This window comes from Aethalodelphis obliquidens, unplaced genomic scaffold (assembly GCF_003676395.1).
Source record: "Aethalodelphis obliquidens isolate GAN/ISIS:26980383/991018 unplaced genomic scaffold, ASM367639v1 scaffold64, whole genome shotgun sequence".
Lineage (NCBI taxonomy): Eukaryota > Metazoa > Chordata > Mammalia > Artiodactyla > Delphinidae > Aethalodelphis > Aethalodelphis obliquidens.
The window spans coordinates 8,855,330-8,876,030 of record NW_020838008.1 but is presented as its reverse complement, the minus strand read 5'-3'; the positions used below and the strand labels follow the sequence as shown (position 1 = coordinate 8,876,030).

The 20,701-nt window shown below is 36.6% G+C and overlaps 1 non-coding gene across 1 annotated transcript; it reads right to left on the bottom strand.

Annotated features, from left to right (window-relative positions):
- Positions 1–4,256: 4,256 nt before the first annotated feature.
- On the bottom strand, positions 4,257–4,363 carry LOC113610716 (U6 spliceosomal RNA). Its single transcript, XR_003429188.1, has one exon. It is a non-coding gene; the product is annotated as a U6 spliceosomal RNA (small nuclear RNA).
- Positions 4,364–20,701: the final 16,338 nt, after the last annotated feature.

Below are 20,701 nucleotides of genomic sequence, written 5' to 3'. Positions count from 1 at the left end.
AGGGAGAGAGAGAGAGAGAGAGGGAGAGAGAGAGAGAAAGGGGTCGGGGAGAGAGAGAGAATACTTCTTGATGGCATTTTTGACACCCTAGATCGAATTGTGTCTGAAGTCAGTCACCTCTTAGATTTCTCAGCAATGTAAGTCATTAAGTTACCTTTTAACTTAAGCTAGTTTTGATTGTGTTTCTTTCACTGACAACTAAAAGTGTAACAACAAAATCACTGACCACCTAGAATTAGTTTATAAATATAATGTCACCAAATTAGAATATTCATTTTAGGAGGGTAAAGAAGACCCTTACCTACATTGTTGACCATTCTATCTCTATCGTATATTATATCACAGTAACTGGCACAGAGACATGCTTAATAGATATTTATGGAATGAATAAATGATTCATCTAATTAATTTAATAATTTAATTCAAGTTGAACTATTTTGTCCGGGTCTTATCTTGGGAAATAGTAAGATGATAAAAGGAATAAAAGAGACAGAGACTCTGTCCTTTATTTTCTGAATTTGTGCAGGCAGTGAGGTATTACAATAACTTAAGGCAGACTAAGAGAAGGGGCCAAAGGGAGTGAAAGTTATATGTTAAAGAGTAGCTAAGTCATCAAAAGACTCTCGAGTTAAGACTACTTGGATTTGAATCCATGCTCTATACTTGTTAACTGAATAAATTTGGGTATATTACTTAAACTCAGTTTTCTTATCTGTAAAATGGGGGTAATATTTGTATATCCTTTATAGATCTGTCATGAGGATAAATCAAGATGTTCTGTTTAAAATATAAGGCTGGATACTATAAAACTCTTACAGGAAAACATAGGCAGAACACTCTTTGACATAAATCACAGCAAGATCTTTTTTGATCCACCTCCTAGAGTAATGAAAATAAAACCTAAAATAAACAAATGGGATCTAATTAAACTTGAAAGCTTTTGCATAGCAAAGGAAACCATAAACAAAACAAAAAGACGACCCTCAGAATGGGAGAAAATATTTGCAAACTAAGCAACCAACAAGGGATTAGTCTCCAAAATATACAAACAGCTCATGCAGCTCAATATCAACAAAACAAATAACAATCGAAAAATGCGTGGAAGATCTAAATAGACATTTCTCCAGAGAAGACATACAGATGGCAAAAAAGCACATGAAAAGTTGCTCAACATCACTAATTATTAGAGAAATGCAAAACAAAACTACAATGAGGTATCACCTCACACTGGTCAGAATGGCCATCATCAAAAATCTACAAACAGTAAATGTTGGAGAGGGGGTGGAGAAAAGGAAACCCTCCTGTGCTGTTGGTGGGAATGTAAATTGGTACAACCACTATGGAGAACACTATGGAGGTTCCTTAAAAAACTAAAAATAGGACTACCATGTGACCCAGCAATCCCACTACTGGGCATATACCCTGAGGAAACCATAATTCAAAAAGATATATGCACCCCAATGTTCATTGCAGCACTATTTACAATAGCCAGGACATGGAAGCAACCTAAATGTCCATCAACAGAGGAATGGATAAAGAAGATATGGTATGTGTATATATATTCCATTATAATATATTATAATACAATAATTATATATATAATTATAATTATATTATTATTATTATAATATAATATAATATTCCATTATATATATAATGTAATATTGCACAGCCATAAAAAGAAAAACTAATGCCATTCGCAGCAACATGGATGGACCTAGAGATTGTCATACTGGGTGACGTAAGTCAGACACATAAAGACAAATATCATATGATATCGCTTATATGTGGAATCTAAAAAAAGAGTACAAATGAACTTATTTACAAAACAGAAGCAGAGTCACGGGTATAGAAAACAAACTTATGGTTTACCAGGGGATAAGTGGGGGGCTGGGTAGATAGATTGGGATTGACATATACATGCTACTGTTGAATATATATCAAATAGGTAACTACTAAGAACCTGCTGTATAGCACAGGGAACTCTACTCAATACTCTGTAATGACCTATATGGGAAAAGAATCTAAAAAAAAAGAGTGGATATATGTATATGTGTAACTGATTCACTTTGCCGTACACCTGAAACTAATACAACATTGTAAATCAACTATACTCCAATAAAAATTAAAAAAAAGAAAAGCATATTGAAAAAATAAAATGATTAAAATACCTAGGATATATTAAGTACTCAGTAATTTTTAACTCTTTTTGTTTCAGTAAGCAGAGATGGCTGGTACAGGATTTAAATATGGAAGAAGATAAAACTGGAATGAAGTCACCCTTGGGAAGCTGAATATTTATTATACTGCAAGTAAGTATCAGCCATTAATAAAGCTCTGCATACAGGGTTTGTAATACAAAATGATCTAGCAAAATCTTACTTTAGTGTTATGTTAGATTTGTGATCTTCTAATCTTACTTTAATGTTAGGTTAGATTTATACAGTGGTAGATTTATTTTAGAGAAGATGAGTTAAGATATGCATCCTTGGTAAATGGGAGAAAAAAGGGACCTCTATATTATATTTTTAAGAATTTTAATAGGAAATCATGTAGCATTTTAAACTCAGTGATAACAATGTCAAATTTTTACTAGATATTCTGCAAAAGGAAACAAAAAAAGATTTTCAAAAATAAGTATGTTTGTCTGCTATAAGGTAGATAAGCAGAAGATTAAGTATTATATGTTAGATAACCTTCCAGATTCATTAACATACGATGCTTAAAGCTCATAAAATTTGATGAAATTTTGTCAAGTCTTATTCAGAAATGAACATCCTCCTATGTCATGAAATGCTTTTTATGATTACTTTTTTATTTTACTTTAATCTGCAACTCATGGTAAAGTAGTAGTTTCCCAAGGGTGTCTGGGTACAAAGGAAAATGGAGTCACATAAATGGAAAAATGTAGCTTCAAATATGCTTAATATTGCTGGCCTACATATTTCAGAAACATTGGGGCATTTCCACTTGATTCAGGGGTCTTTGGAGAGAATGAAATAGCATAGTGTAGTAGAGGAAAGAACACAGGCTTTGGAAATCTTGACAAAAATAGATTAAAATTGTGTAACCTTGGACAAAATAACCTTATTGAGCCCAAGCTTCCCCATGAGAAGAAAGAAGATAGCAACGTTAGCTTCATATTGTTTTTGTGGTGATTAAGGATAATATTTATAGGGTGACACTCGTTTTTTGGCATGTAGAAGGTGATCAATGTATGTTAACTATTCTTATTATAAATTATCATTTCCAGTTATTAATAACAAAATTATCAATGAGATTCTATTTCAGATTTTATGTAGTAGTGGGAAATATAAATCTATCAAAATAAAAATAAAAGAGCGGATATTTGCTGGAAATCCTAAGGCAGAAATAATGAATAAATAAAACTATAGAGACAAATGTTAAGTAGCAACTTCCAAGATTTTGGTAGATGTTGATTGAGTCTTAGCTGGTATCATAGCTTATGAATAGCCAAGTTCAGCACTGTAGTTTAACTTCATTGCTCCAGCCTACTCCAAAGATAAAATGGATGGAGGTGTTCTAGACAGAGATTATGATGATGAAACAGCTGTTCTCCACTTTCTCTTCTTCTCAGGTTGTATGCCTTTATCATTTAGCCTATAAAATAAGTGTAAGTCTAGTTTTTATCAGGAACCAGAGTTCCTGTCTTAGCATTTTCTATCCAACTTTCCTGTCCTTGTCCTTACAGTTTTTTCTGGACTCCTCTCCTGACCTTCCACTCTGTCCAGCTTCGCTTTCTTGTTTGCTTAATGAAAATTCCACTTATCTTCTCAGAATTAGGTTCCTCAGGGCATTCTCAATCTACTTCACACTGTGGAAGGACACAGTCCTCCTTAAGAGTTATAAAATACACACTGGGATGTTAAAAGCAGTCACTTAGGCCCTAAGGACTCTTCATTGTGTTAGATTTAAACTGATCAAATCCCCAGATTTACATTTTAATATATATAGCTTTATCCACTGGCCTGGGGTTATCTTTGAAAAGTCATAATTTCTTCTTCTTCTTCTTTTTTTTTTTTTTTTTTTGTGGTACGCGGGCTTCTCGCTGTTGTGGCCTCTCCCGTTGCGGAGCACAGGCTCCGGACGCGCAGGCTCAGCGGCCATGGCTCACGGGCGCAGCCGCTCTGCGGCATGTGGGATCTTCCCGGACCGGGGCACAAACCCGTGTCCCCTGCATCGGCAGGCGGACTCTCAACCACTGTGCCACCAGGGAAGCCCAATTTCTTCTTTTGTTTTTAATGGAACACTTTATGATTTTATATGTCATCCTTGTGTAAGGACCATGCTAATCTTCTCTGTATCATTGCAATTTTAGCATGTGTGTTGCTGAAGCAAGCACTCTTTCCTCCCTCCTTCCCTCCTTCCCTCCCTCCTTCCTTCCTTCCCTCCCTCCTTCCTTCCTTCCCTCCCTCCTTCCTTCCCTCCTTCCTTCTCTCCTTCCTTCCTTCCCTCCCCTCCCTCCCTTCCTTCCTTCCCTCCCCTCCCTCCCTTCCTTCCTTCCTTCCCTCCCTCCCTCCCTCCCTCCTTCCCTCTCTCTCTCTCTCTTTCTCTTTCTGAGAAGGTGATCTCTTGTTTTATATATACATATACATGGTCTATTTGAAACAGTTTAAAACTTATTTTTACTTTTGGCAAGTAGACAATTTTTCCTCTGTTTTATTCCAACATTTTTTTTTTTTTTTGCGGTACGCAGGCCTCTCACTGTTGTGGCCTCTCCCGTTGCGGAGCAGAGGCTCCGGACGCGCAGGCTCAGCGGCCATGGCTCACGGGCCCAGCCGCTCCGCGGCATGTGGGATTTTCCTGGACTGGGGCACAAACCCGTGTCCCCTGCATCGGCAGGCGGACTCTCAACCACTGGGCCACCAGGGAAGCCTTCAGTCCAACATTTAAAACAGAGAAATTGAAGCTTTTCTTGTTAGGGGGTAATTGGGATAAGACCTCTGCTCTTTCAACTCTGTTGTTTCCATTGCCCCTGAAGTATCTCCGAGGAACCCTAGGCCCAGAGAAACACAAATGAAAACCCTTGAGTTAGTGAAAAGAGTTATTAACTGGAATTTTGAAAACTTGAGTTTTAGCTTTAGTTCTAACATCAAATTTATATGCGTCACTGATAGGGTTAATTGTTTCATCTGTAAAACAGGGGTTTAGCACAGTGGTTCTCGGTTTTGGCTGTGTATTAGAATCACCTGGGGAGCTTTTAAAAATACTGATGCTTAGGCCTCAGCTATACCAATTAAATTAGAATCTCTAGGGCCTGACCCAGGCAGCAGCATTTTTTAGAGCTCCCCAGGTGATTCCAATGTGCAACCGAGTTTCAAAACTGCTGGAGAATTTTTGAGCAATTATGTTCCACAAATCCATGGTTCTGTGCAGCTTGTTTTGGCAGATGTAGTTACAATGTGCAGAGTATATTCATTTATAGACAGTATTCAGTGAGGAGCAGGGATGAAGTTAAGTTATAAAGATTGGAATGTAGGAAAAAAAGTTTTTTGATTATCTTAATAGCTCAGTGTGCTGGGCAAAACACTTAACTTTGTTATATCCCTGATGGGAGTGATTTTAACTTCCTGCAAAATGAGGCTCTCAACAGAGAAATCATATTTAAATGCAGTGTTATTATTTTTATACCAATAATGACACCATTTGTTAATATGACCACCAAGAATTATACCAAGCTATTTCATTCAGAAAATAAATAGAATAGGCAGATTGACTACTGAAATGTAAAATATGGTTAATATTCCTCAGTTGGTGGTATAGATTGAAGACAGATTGAATCAACATGTTAACAGTGGCAATCTCTGCTGCTGAGATGCTGCATTAAAAGTGCCTCCATCGAAAATGCAAAAGGAGGGAAAAAACCAGGATTACTGCTAGGTGCTTCTTGTCAATTATGAAAAACTATTGTTTCAGCTGAGTTTTCAAAGTAGGAAAAAAATTCATAGTATTGGTGAGCAGTTGACCCTGAAAAATATACAAATTGTATGACAATTTTCAGTCTACAATCTCCAAATGTCAAATGAATTTATTATGATTGGATAAATTACAATGAATACCAAATAGTTTATAAATGATAGCAGAATTAGAGCAAAAATGATTGATATTAGGTATGTTAGATGTATCACTAAACAGAAATGCCTTTTCATTTTCTTATTACCAAGGCCATTTACACATTTTCTCTCATATTTGGGTAGCTAATAGGTATTCAAGATTCATGTGCTTTAATCTCCCCTTTTCGCAAGGTAGTTCTTTTCTGAAAGTTGGTAACAATTAAATAAAAGAAAAAGTGCAGTTATCACTTGTGGCAGGACAATGTATTGATAATTTTATTACCTTGTTCTTAGGCTTTTTGCTGGAATAGATTTACCAACAACAGAATAAAGAAAAAGTTATACACTTTCTGGACAGAAAGTTCAGCTTTGTGTTTTCACATGTTCTAGATCTCCTTACCCCAGAGGAAAGTTTATACTAGCTTTCTTTGTGAAAGTGCCCAGGAAGTTGGGCAGTAAGCCCAACATTGACTTGACAGACTAGTAGAAAGTCCATAGAGACAGTTTTGATAACATGGAATTGAGCCCATAGCAGCATTGTCCACCTCTGAATGAACTATGTTAACAAGGACAGTGAGTGCTGTAAAATGGCCAAGAGTAACCACTGGTTAAGAACATCCTCTATTTTTCTTGGCCTTTGTAAGATCTGATATCTTGGTACAATAAATGAGTGAGAAGAATGGAGGGTGTGTGGGGGAGAGAGAGAGAGAGAGAGAGGTGTGCAGGGGAGTGAAATATAGCAGTAAAACACAAAAAATTATTGATGTTGTTCTTTACACCAAACTTGGCCAAGGGACACTGGGAGCTAAATATAGCTTGGCTTGGATAAACTTAAAGGCATAGAACATTTCTTATACTTTATTTGTTATGTGGAAATTCTTAATTTTTACATACCTTTGAAAATATATAATTGGTACAAATAAATCTCAGTATCTGGTCCTTAGTTATCTCTTTTTAGAGGACAAATCTCTAGAACACCTCCATGAAGTCTTCTTAGTTTGCCTAGTTCCACAGTGATCCTTTGTAGTCTGAAATTAAATTACTTACTATGCATACCATTTATTTCATGACTCATTTATACACTGCTTAGTGACTTTTAGTTCTTTGGATGTCTGTTATTTCACTCACATTTTATTAACACCTGTAGATTTTAAGCTTCTGTGACAGGATTGCTTAAAAAAGGAAGCTGAACAAGTATGAAAATTGCTCTAGACTGAGTTGTGTAAGAGTAGGAACTAACAATACCATCTATCAATGTGTTCTCAGCAAACAGGACAGTACAAGAACATAGGAAGTACTCATTACTTGTTTGTTGAAGGACTGTATGGGTAGATGGATAGACTAACACTGAATGAGGGCACAAATGCATATATCCACTTGATGAGTTGATTCATTGGTATCTTATGAAGGATTAGTCTGTTACCCCAGATATGAATTTCTAATTCAGAGCAATGTGTGCTCTTTACTAATACATTGTGGTAACCATTCTGATTAATGCCAGTAATACGGGAAACTTCGATTGGATCTTACATATTATAAGGTCTCTTCTTCGCTTTTCAATCAAGCCTCATAGTTTGTATTTGTTTATTTTTCTCTTTTCTGCAGAAATGAAGATAGCAACCCCCTCACTAATACTCAGTTTTCTCTCACGGTTCAACTCTCAAGCTCTGTTGTTTTTCTCTGAGAGTTTATATTCCAAGTTGCCCCAAATCATCCTATCATACCACTTCACTTTATCTCAGGTGGTTCCGAGATAGGAAATCTAGAAGTTCTTTTGCTGGAGAAAATGTTAGAAGCTTTTTGTAAAGTATTTCTATGCCAGCTTAAATTAGTTCTTTAACAGTTATTTCATTGAGATACGGGATCTATGTCCGCTCCCCTTGTATCTGGGTGAGATCGTGACTGCTGAAACCAAGAATATATGGCTGAAGTGACACTTTGAGACTTCTGAGACCAGATCATAAAAGGCTTTGTGTGTTCTGACTTCTTTTTTGATACAATGGGCTGCAATGTGAGAAGTCTGACTATGCTGTGGCCCCCAGGCTGGAAAGCCCATGTGTAGGTATGCTCAGCTAATCATCTCACCTGACCCCGGCTTTCCAGCCATCCTTTCCAAGGTTCCACACATGTATGTAAAGAAACCATCTTGGAAGTGGGTCCCCAGCCTTAGCTGTCCTAGTTCCAGTTATTTGAGTCTCTCCCAGCTGAGGCCCAAAATATCAAAGAGCAGCAACAAATTGTACTCAACATGAATTCATGACCCACAGTTTCTGTGGTCATTCTAAAAATGCTCATTTTACGCCACTAAGTTTTGCAGTGATTTTAATGCAATAATAGTGACTAGAACAATTTCACGATCAGGTTTTGTATACTTAAGGATATATTTTATTTAAAAAATTATAATCAAATGTTTTTTGTAAATAATGTAGGTCTGTTATTATTAACTGGCATCCTGTTCCCCACCTCCATGCCTCCTACTTTGTTCCAGGGTTTTTTCCAGAATGTCCAGCAGAAGCACAAAAAATGTTGTTTGAAATAGGCGTGTTTAACATTATGATTATTTAAAGTTGCTTTTAATTGTATCATTTAACTCTCTTGATATTTCAAATAATAATAGAGGAGGTTGTAAGCATGGGGGTGCTGCAGGTTTGGGTAGAGCAGTAAAGTGACAACTTTGGACAGTGAAGTAACACCTTGGTATCTCAGGCTAGTTGGGGAATGGTATATTCTGGTCAACCAAGTCTCCAGTTGACAGAGAAACTTCATTTTGACAGAGAAACTGATATTAGAGAATAGGTGAGAGGGTTGAAATGTAGAACTCTCTGGACTGATTTTTCAAGTCATGTATGCATTTTTAGAAAAGAAGCACTTTAACAACTACAAATCTTTAATAGAGTTGCTAGACCATCGACTGACATGTTAACACACCTTGAAAGAGCCTTCATAGAATGCAAAGGTACGTTCTGTCAGACGTGGTTAGAAAAGCAAAATAAATGTATAGGAAGAAGGAAATATTTCTTCTCAATACCCTAGTATTATAAAATATAATTCTTCAAAAGTACTTGAGAGTCTGGATGAAATGTAAGACATTGAAAAAGCAATTCAGTAAATGAAAGGACTTCTCTCAAGATTTAAATAGGAAGTGATAAAAATGTCAAAGTGAAGCTTCATTTGATAATGGGGAAAAAACCCTCAAAAACTCTAGAGTTACTTTAAGCTGAATCAACTGTGGATTCTATAGGGCGAAAGCGAAAAGAAAGAAAATACTTCACAGGCTTGGGGACATAAAAGATACATTGTTAATACTAACTTAAATTAGCCCAGAACTGCTTTATTTAGATAATTTCTGACACAAAGTGTTCTATGGAAGTTTAGGAAAGTTGTGTCAAAAAAAGTTAGAGATCTTTTTACTTCAAGATTTCTGGGGCTTTAATATACTAATGTGTATTGTGAATCATTCTGATGTGCATCGGTTATACAATTGACTATAGAATTTTTTTTGAGATAACCTCTTTGGGGACTTGGTTTCCAAGGGGGTGAACTTTGGAAAACAGTGATTTAGTCCTTCTGTTCGACAAAGATCTTATTAACCTTATTATGAAATTAGAAGATGTGGTCTGTAGGTTTCTCATGGTTCCCACTCTCTGTACTTATAGCTGTAATTATCACATGTAGTTTAGGTAGAGTTTGTGCCTTTCCCTGGCTTCCTTTGTTCTTCCCTTCCTTCCTTCTTCCATGAAGAAGCAGTTCTCTATTTGTTGGAGTGCTGGCAATGCCCTATTCTTGACCTGTGTGATGAATACATGAGTTTTTAATTTTACTACTGATTATAAACTGTGATAACGATGTGTTTTATGTATTGTTCTGCATATCTATTTCATTAAAAGTAAAATATTAAAAGCAAAGTCATATATTTTATATGCTTTTAGTCGACAGTGGCTTTCAATTTGTTATTGGGAACATTTGTATACATTTTTTATTTCCAATTCTTAGAAATCTATGAAAGTTTCAGGATGTGGAATTTTCTAGTTCTGTTCCTCTTTATTTATGAATGGGCCTCTAATAGACAGTGCTCGTAAGTGATTTATTCTACTTAAAATATATTGTGATGTATTGAATTATAAAAAGAACATAAAGAGTAAAACCTGTTTTTTTATTTTATTTTTCTGGCATAAGTAACCAAGTAAGTTTTTGTAAAATTTCTGAAGCGCAAGGCAACTTAAATGTTTTCAAGTGCTTTGCTTCCAATGTCTGTAGTTTATACATAGAAACATACAATTAAGAACTTCATATAGTTCTTGATGGATGAAACACATCTTTGATAAACTCTTGTTCCTTTACTCCTTTGAATAAATATATTTATTACATATTTATCAACAGACTGTAATTTTGTTTAGGTCCTTTTGTCAACAGAAGAGAAAAAGCATGGATTTTTTGGTCCACAAATTTAACTGCAGAATTATTGCTTTCTATGTATTCATGGGTTCCAAATCCAAACATGAAGAGTTTATCTTCTGCAGAAAAAACTAATAGTTTAAATGAAGAAATTAAAAAAAAAACCTACTATGATATTATTATATCATATATCATTGATAATATCCAATGCTAAGGCGATATGCCATATTCACTTATATAATTTTATTTCCTATATGAGAGGATATTTTGCACAAATATAACCCTACAGACAAATAAAATATTGAGTTCTGATCATTGTAACTTGAGATTGTAGAAAGATTTCCCCAAGATTTTTAAAAAATAATTTTCCTTGGGAAAAAGAAAGTGAATATTATGAAAAAGTTAAAAAATATTTGGTGCAGAATGTAATCTTTTGATTATATATACAACAGTAGATGTTGCTTCTTTGTTGGGAAATAATTCAACTTTGGCTTGAAACAAACAAAACAAACAAACAAACCCAAAAGGCAGGATACAGTGTCTGATGAGATAATCCTGGGAGTAAGTCAGCCAGTTGGGAACAAACTCCCACTTTTGAAAATGCAAACTGGAGGAGCATACTCATTCTGATTCTTGATGACAGAAGCAAGAGGATAAAATTTACGTAAAGAATGAAGTCTGATTGTATTGTTGGAACTGCATTTGTGCATGTTGCTTTGACACTCACAGCAACTCTTTGTCTTTCTCTTTTATAAGTAAGTATTGAAATCGGGAGCTGCTAACAGTGCTGCAAGTGTTCCTTCCACTCCACCAAATTTTCTTTCATTGTTCTATTACTTGGGCTCTGCATATGGATTGGCACAGATATTTAACTTTAGAAAAAAGACAAGGAGGGCATTTTAATTAACAACTGCTGATAAATTTATTCTTTAAATTGCCTGATATTTAATTGGCTTCCTAAAATCTGCAAAGCTACCTACCAGGAGGTTAGAGATATAAACAACTGTAAAGATCACATGTCCTGAGGATAGTACGTAGCACATTTTTAATTTTTTTTTTCGGTATGTGGGCCCCTCACTGCTGTGGCCCCTCCTGCTGCGGAGCACAGGCTCCGGACACGCAGGCCCAGCAGCCATGGCTCACGGGCCCAGCCACTCCGTGGTATGCGGAATCCTCCCATACCGGGGCACGAACCCGTGTCCCCTGCCTCGGCAGGGGGACTCTCAACCACTGCGCCACCAGGGAAGCCCCCGTAGTACATTCTTAATTGTTGATGGCATAAATGTTGAGTAAAAAGAAAGGAAGGAAGGAAGGACAAAGAATTTTTAAAAATCTGGAAACAACGATTACAAACTGAAGTTGAGTGCTGTGAGAGTAAGCCGAACCTACTTTTGTGGAAGGTTAAGAAGAGAGAGTGTTAACGTACAGTTGGGCATTACCCAGGAGGGTTTATGGAGTGGTAGACCAAATGCATGGCTAATTTTGAAGGATTACACTCAGGACATATTTCTTGGTGGAGTTGGCAGTTGAGGTAAGTGAAATAAAAGTTTAAAATTATATTGGATTTTTTATTTTTTTAATTTCTTTTTCCAATTTGAATGGGAACAGTGAATCTTCTTAATTTGGATACCCTTTATTTGGAAACTGGGGTATTTTAACTAAAATCACCCTTCCTTAGCAAGGGTAGGGTTTTTGCCTGTCAATCCTGTCTTCATTATTAATCCAATTTAGTATTATAAGACTTTGGCACTTTACTTGAAATAGTGCCTGGCATTTAGTAGGTACTCAGTGTTCATTACTCAACTAATTCTATATCAAATTGTAGGCACAGATGCTATGAACCAAGAGATCCCCCTTTTCTGGTTCCTGTCTTCACCACCTTTACTGGTTTATCCTAAGACTCAATTCTTGGACTTCTTCCATCCTGTGCCTGAACTGACTGTTCTGGTCGTTCAGTCTCATGGCTTTAAACGCCATCTATTTCCTGATTTACCAAATGTACAGCTCTAGCCCAGAATTCTCCCATGAACTCTGAGCTCTTACATATACTACTTATATAGCTTCTGTTGGATATATAATAGTCATTTCAAACATAACATGTCCAAAACTGAATTCCTCAGTCTTCTCCTACCAAAGGTTCCCCATCTCATCTAATGCCACCCGAATCCCTCCAGTTGCTCAACTTTAAGACCTTGGAGTCATCATTGATTCTTTTCTTTCTTTTATGCCCCACACCTGGTTCATTGGCAAATCTGGTGCCTTTATATTCAAAACACATTCAGAATCTGACCATTTCTCTTGAATTCCATTGCTATCACTCTGGCTCAGTCTACTACCATGTCTCACCTGGGTTGTGGTAATATCTTCTCACACAGCCTCCCTGTTTACATACTTCATTCAGTTTGCATGGGAACAATCCATTCTCTACACATGAGCCAGAGTGATCCTATTAAAATTATATCAAGTCATGTCACTCCTTTGCTTAAAACACCCCATTGGCTCCCATCTCAATGTGAAAGCTCTTGCCATTCTCTCATGTCATCTCATTGCTGTGCCTTGAGACCTTTAAGTACCTTCCTGCCTCAGGACCTTTGTACTTGCTGTTGCCTCTCCATGAAAAATTCTTTCCTCAGTTCCTTCAGGCCCGTGCTCAGATGTCTGCTTGTCAGTGAGATTCTCTCTGACCATACTATTTAAAATTAAGAACCTACATATTCATCTCCTTTAATTTTTCTCCATAGCACCTATCACCATCTTTACTGATCTGTTATGCCTGTGGTCTGCCCTTTATAATGGAAGCACCATGAGGATGTGAGTTTTTGTTTATTTGGCTCACTGTTCTATCATAGTGCCTATAAGTACCTGATAGCTAGTAGATACCCAATACATTTTTGTTGAAAAATGAATGGTATACATTAACTATGTTAACTTCTCAAATTTGCTGTAGTTTCATATTTTTATTTTAATAGTTCTACCTTTAAAAATCGGGTGGATTGGGTCATAGGGATTATTTGGACTACTATGAGCTTCTGGCAGTGGTGTGCTGTGGCTGGCTTACACAGGTTCTCCAGAGCTGATTATACACATCTCTTCACAACTCTGTGTTTGGTGACATCATGTTGGTAGCCAGAGTGGGAATATTTATATCTCAGAAATTGGCAAACACTATAAATCAGGGCTTCTTTTCCTCAGAGTCAGGGATGGAATACTATCTGTAGCATAGTGTCTTGGGAAGACTAATAATTTAACACCCATTATTTTTGTTCATTACCCTTCAATTTTTATTCAACCATTAGAGCAATGTCTCTGAAGTTGGAGAATGTATCTGCATCACCTGGAAGACTTGTTAAAACATAGATTTCTGGGTTCCACCCTAGAGGTTTTGATTTAGTAGGTCTGGGGAAAGGCCTGACAATATGCATGTCTAACAACATTTTAGGAGCCACTGATACTGTAGCTCTGGAAATCTCACATTGAGAAAAACTGATTGAAAGGAAAGGCCAGGGGCAGGCAGGGAATATAGAACCTAAGAAATAATGGTGGCAGCGCCCAGTCATCCTAATGTGTTTCTGAGCAAGACAACCATAGTTCCAAACTTATTCACCTCGAAAGTCCTGCAGCTGGGGGGGGAAGGGTGGGGGAGGGATAGATTGGGAGTTTGGGATTGACATATACATACTGTTATATATATATTTTTAAACATCTTTATTGGAGTATAATTGCTTTACAATGGTGTGTTAATTTCTGCTTTATAACAAAGTGAATCAGCACACTGTTATATTTAAAATAGATAACCAACAAGGACCTACTGTATAGCACAGGGAACTCTGCTCAATATCCTGTAATAACCTAAATGGGAAAATAATTTGAAAAAGAATAAATACTGAATCACTTTGCTGTACACCCAAAAGTAACACAACATTGTTAATCAACTATACTCCAAAATAAAATAAAATAACACAAAAAAGTCCAGCAGTTAGCAAGACCTTACTCTTTGGAAGGCAGTTTAGCTTCCTTGATAGTCTTATTTCTCCTTCCTTCTAAGGTGGCTCATTCCTACCAATGGAATATAGTATTCTTCTTGAGAAGAGTTCTGATTATCCATTTTCTCATTATATTTCCAGTAATAATAACGATTCTTATAATATTTTATTGTCCCTGGCTGGCAAATCTCTCATTCTAGCTCTGAGTTTAGTCACATGATAATGAGACAGTATAGTGTCAGCCATGATTAAGATGCTCATTCTCATCCCCAGCCTAGTGGATATCAGGTATATGGGAAACAAGACTAATTCTAGGCTCTGCTAGTTAGGGAGTAGAGCTGATGATATGTCTACCTTTTCAAAGATTGTGTGATTTTGTGTGTGTGTGTGTGTGTGTGTGTGTGTGTTAGAACAACAGTGAGAGAGGAAGTTGGAATGAGAAATGAGACATGGGGTTAATGTGACCAAGCCTACAAGTAGAAGGAAGTATCAGAAACTGTAGTTTGGAAGAATTAGGAAAAGTAGGGGCTACTGCAAATGTTATGTTTGTCCCTTATTGCAAGGTCACATAATCTAATCATTAATGAAAATGTATTAACATCTTGTAAGCATTTGATATACTGATATAACCTACTTTATAATTACATATATTAAAAATATTCATTGAAAGAAGTATCTTAAGGACTTCTACAAGTCTTACTTAATGAATGAAAGGTTGGTTGAACTTGTAAGCCTTTATTTGGAAAAAGATGGTATTTTGAGGCAGAAAATTATGTTTCTTTCAAAAATATTCTAATGTGTTGGATTTCCATTAATTTAGATAGAATTTTCCAATTAATCCAAATTGTGGAAGTTTTTCTCTCTTCACTAATCCTTTGGTCTTCCAAGCTCTATTAGGTGAGATAATAATTAGAAGTTTAGTGGAAAACTAAACTTGCACATAGGAAGAAGTGTAAAGGTTAGGAAGATGTTTGCATCACAGCCTAGAGCATGCCTAGCTTTCATTTGTTAACTCTTGGCTTTCCAGTTTATTGTTATGTAAGCAGATTGGTACTCCATTAGTGGTTCTCTACTCTAACCACACATTAGAATCACCCTTTGAGAATAGTGATTTCTCAGTTCCTTCTTAGGTCTTCTAGTTTAATTGGGCTAGGATGGGACTGGGAATTGGAAATTTTTAAAAGCTCCCTAGATGATTTTAATGTGTAGCCAGGTTGAGGACCACTGCATTTGAGAGCAGCAAAAATCATGATAGCTTAGAGTAACTGAACAAATACCTTTTGACAAGTTTTCAAGACCAGTGGCCAAATCTGATGATTCTATATTGATTTACTATTCACTTCAGCTCTTTAACATAAATAATGTATTTCAACCCATCGTGATCTTGTGACATGAGTAAGGGAGATGATGCTATACTCATTTTACAGAAGAAAATGCTGAGACTTTATACTAATTTTGTAAATGTCATTAGGTACTTAAGTAATTTTAAGAAGATTTGTGTTGGGTTATATGTTGCCAAACACTGAAATGGAAATTTTCAGTTTCATAGCGTGAAAATGCTACATTTGATTTCATAGTATGAGGATGGTACATCTGCATTTTTAAAAAATGCTTTCCTTTTCATACACAAATTTGACCCTTGGTAAATACAACCTTAGCTTATATTTTCCCCTTTTTTGTAGCCAGTATTAGCTGTAAAGAATTTCAGGCACAGTTTGTTTTTTATCATTCTTGTTTATTTTGACTTACTCATCACATTCAGGTTGTTTACAGTACATTCCTAACTTTGGGGCCATTATTAAGCTTAGAAGTGACATTAACCTTCCCACAGAGAATTGTCGACACAGGGAGGCTGACAGCCTGATCCTTTAATATGAAATCACAAGTTTGAAAGGTGAGGAAATTGACCTTGAAATCTTCCTTTTGCCACCTGCCGGACTCTGAGCAGTCAAAGTCATTCTAACTGAAGGGCAAGCTGGGCCACTTGCTCTTTGCCTTTCACTATGCTTTTTGTGGCAGACCAAACCTCCATTAGAAGACTTGAAAAATGCCATAAGCACAGCTGCAAGAAAGATTTCTTTGTGTTAGCACATAGGCACAGTAGTTTCCAGGCTTGTTTGAATGCCATGGTGAGTGCGTTCATAGGACAGCTCACATCTTCAGAACAAACGTGTGCAGAGTAGGAATTTGAACTCAAAGTTACTGACTCCCAGACTTGTGCTCAGACCAGCAGGTCCTGCTGCTACTTAGATGTTTGCTATTGTAGCAAAGAAAAAGAGAGCATAGCCTATGAATGACACGGTTGGTTTACCAGGTGCAAATACGTGGATCAGGAGCTTGATGCTTCTGGTAATGATAAATGAATGTTAAATGATAAATGAATTAAAGGAGAATCATCTGTGGCCATGGTAATAAGTTCATTGATGAAAGAATGGAAGTGTGGAAAGAATGCAGTAGAATATTTACTGAAGCAGATTTTCTCCAGACTTTCAAATGACAGGACAAGAAATATTTTTCAGAAGCCACAGTTGGGAACTTTAGATCCTGGAGTGGGAACACTACATGGAGAGAAACTAAAACTATTTATCAAGGGAGAATTCTTGTGGGCCATTCTGTGGAAATACCTGTGTTCTGTTCATTCCCGCCAGCATGAATGGATACTTGGCAGAAAGGGAAGAGGCTTTCATTTTATCTGGGTCTGATTAATCTCTGTATCCACTGCAAGTATAACCAGGGGTATCCTTAGTTAAAAATGAGTCTCAGTTCAACCAATTCAAGTATAATGTGGGCTCCACCTTTCAATGCATAATCCTCTCCCATTATATCAGTGTTGAAAACCATTTAGGCAATTGTTGCTAACCCTACTCTCATAAAAACATGAAGTTAATAATCAAAAAACTTTATGAGGGCATTTGAAAAAACAACTGTGTATTAAAGTTTTCGGTAATTAACCCTACAAATTCAATGGATCCAGGTGTCTACCATGCCTTTTTAAAGAAGATATAGTTTTGTGCAGGATCACTTTCCCAGGTGGAGGATACCTATACAGTATACAAATTTGTTCTTGGGTTAAAGCTTCGCTCCACTTGTGAACCAAGTCTCTTCCTTTCCCAATTTCTAGATGAGGGATTTCCCTCAGGCTAATATGTTTTCCACATGTAGGGACATAGATACTTTCTATTAATTTTTTTCACTTATAGATGCAACTAGGTTAAATTTAAATAAAAAGTTAATGAAATATTAGGGGAAACAATAAAACTATTATTTACAGCTTACATATAATATGTACTTGCATGTGTATGAATATATGTTGTTAATTGATGTATATACATACATACTTAATATCTCCTCCATGACTTTAATTCTAGCTCCTTTATGACATTTATTCACCCAGGGACTGACTCTGAGGGAATTTCTATTGGTAATGAGGGTAACAGTTTGAAGGGGAGAAGAGGGAGGAGCAGATGATTACAGAATAAGCGTGCTGCACTATTTAAGAGCAGCCCTGCCACAAACCCAGCATCTACTTAAAGTACATAGACACTTTACTGTTTGAAAGAGAGCAGTTTCCTCCATGGCAGATGAATATACTGTTTGGAAAGAGATGTGTGATTGTAACATGATTTGGCATATGTTGGTAAGATGCCACTTAGAATCATGGAATACTATTGCTGGAAACCACAGAGAGCTTATAGTGCAAACCTCCTCCATATAAGTGAGAGGACAGAGGCCCAGAGCTAACTGCCTTCTCCTGGAGCATTGAGCTAATTAGTAGCCCAGAGAGGACTAGTGACCAGAGAACCCCTAAGCCAGGGCTATTTATGCCTTGCTTACCTTCTCTAAATGTGTAGGCAAATTAAGAAATTGTTGATGTATTGTAAAATGGCACCCCAAAGTAAATCTATTGGTAAATTGCATACAAAATCCAGGGACATCCATAAAAGAAATAATATTCTTCCACTTTCCTTTCATTCCTCCTCCTTCCCTCCTTTCCTAGTTCATCCCAATCCCCAGATGAGGAGCTTGTGCTTGCTTTGACCTTGGTACTATAGATTGTCTTAGACTCAGGCTTAATTACCATTTTGGCTGTATCCCAAGATTCATAACTTTTCTGTCACTCTTTTTTTTTTTTAAATGTTGAGCCTTCTTTTAATTAATTTATTTTTATTTTTGGCTGTGTTGGGTCTTCGTTTCTGTGCGAGGGCTTTCTCCAGTTGCGGCAAGCGGGGGCCTCTCACTATCACGGCCTCTCGTTGCAGAGCACAGGCTCCAGACGCGCAGGATCAGTAGTTGTGGCTCATGCTCATGGGCCTAGTTGCTCCACGGCATGTGGGAGCTTCCCAGACCAGGGCTCGAACCCGTGTCCCCTGCATTAGCAGGCAGAGTCTCAGCTACTGTGCTACCAGAGAAACCCTCTGTTACTCTTGATTCACAAATACTGAATTTGTTTTTTGTAAGTTATTCTGGAACTCTCTCCTCCTCTCAGGATAGTGTGGAAATGTTCTAAGTATTAATGACAAAGAACCCTTTGTGAATCCCAGGGGAATATATGTATAATATATAATACACCTATATACAAACATATGTAAATATCTCAAAATTTAACATGCATGTAGGTCACCCAAAGACCTTATTAAAATGCAGATCTCAGGGTGAGGCCTGAGATTCTATATTTCTAAATTTTCCCTCAGGTGGTGCTGATGCCGCTAGTCCATTGGCTACACTCTGAGCAACAAGGCAATTGCTGTAATAGTTAAAATATTTGCATTTTAACAATTTAAAAATTTAAAAGAATTTTTTAACAACAAAAAGCGTTTTAACAAAAACATCAATATTTTAACCTAAAAAGTGACTCAACATGGGAATTTCAAGCAGGTATATTTTTGACAATCCTTATATTATAACATATAGTCAGGTGGTGTTTGCCTCTGTCTATATCAGGTCTATTCTGGTAAGCCTCTTCGAGCTCGTTATATAAAAGGGTCCAGAAGATCAAACAAATTATCCTTTACTGGTCACAAATTTCAACCATGAGAAGATGACTTCCTCTTCCTCTTGGATTCCTTCCCTGTCTTCCTCCCTCCTTCAGAAATACATGTTAAGAACTTCTCCTGTACAAGATGCTGGTTTTGTTGGATCTGGCTTTGAAATAAAACAACAACAGGTACACTTATTGAATGTTCTTTATTTCTTAGTTGATAGGAGCAGTGGGAGGAGGTTCGTTTTCTTTATCTTCTTCTCTCTGGTCCCCATTGCAATCTGTTTCTCTAGCACATATCTTTTACTCTGCTTTTATTTTTTCCCCTCTGTAATTGTCTTTTCAAAACCAGAGTTTGAATTTTTCTTCCCCCCTCAATATTATGGAGTGTGCCTAGCAGTATGACTTAATTTTGCCTCAGCCTCTATTATGGTGCTTTGTATATTAATATGAGCAATAAAGTCTCCATGAATATATACACACTTAATAAGTGTTCATGGTATTTAATTGTCCTGGTTCTTTGAGATAACTCTTCTCCATGCTGGTTTACAGTGACATAAGGACAGTATTTGTGGATTTTTGTTTTTCTCCTTGACTCTGGTGATCAATTATTCTCTGTTCTTTATGTATTTATATACTTTTCAATTAGAACAGCAACACTATTTTTTCAAATAATATTTCTAATACTACCACTTCTACCTGTGAAGTTGCAAATATGCCCTCTTTGGCATGCCTGATGTAGAATAATCTTATATACATGCTCCCATGTATCGCTGTGTTCTGATGCAACTGGGAAAGGAAAGTAGGTGTTGCTGGTAGATCATTCTTCCTAAATTTGAGGCTCTCTTGTTTGAATGACCTCGTGGAGAGAATGTAGATAATAAAATTACCAGGCCAGAATGAAGGTCTTTTGTGTGCTTGTAATCCAAGTTACAGTACTCATTCTTTGTGAATCATTCATTTGCTTACTTAATCCTCATTGAGCACTATTATGTACTGGGCATAATTAGCAATAACTTCCCTGCCTTCTTAGAGTCAAATTCTGTTTGTGTGTGTATGCATGTGTATGTTTTATAAAGTTAAAAAATAAACAAATTTAGAACATAATTTCTATTAGTGATAAGACTAGTAAAAGTATATAAAGCAGGCTAAGAGGATAAAGAAGAGTGGGAATAACATAGTCCTTAATTTGGTTTTTTACAAAAGGTTTGTATGAGAAGACATTTGAGCAGAGACCTGAGGTGAAGTGCAGAGTGAGACATGTGGGTGTT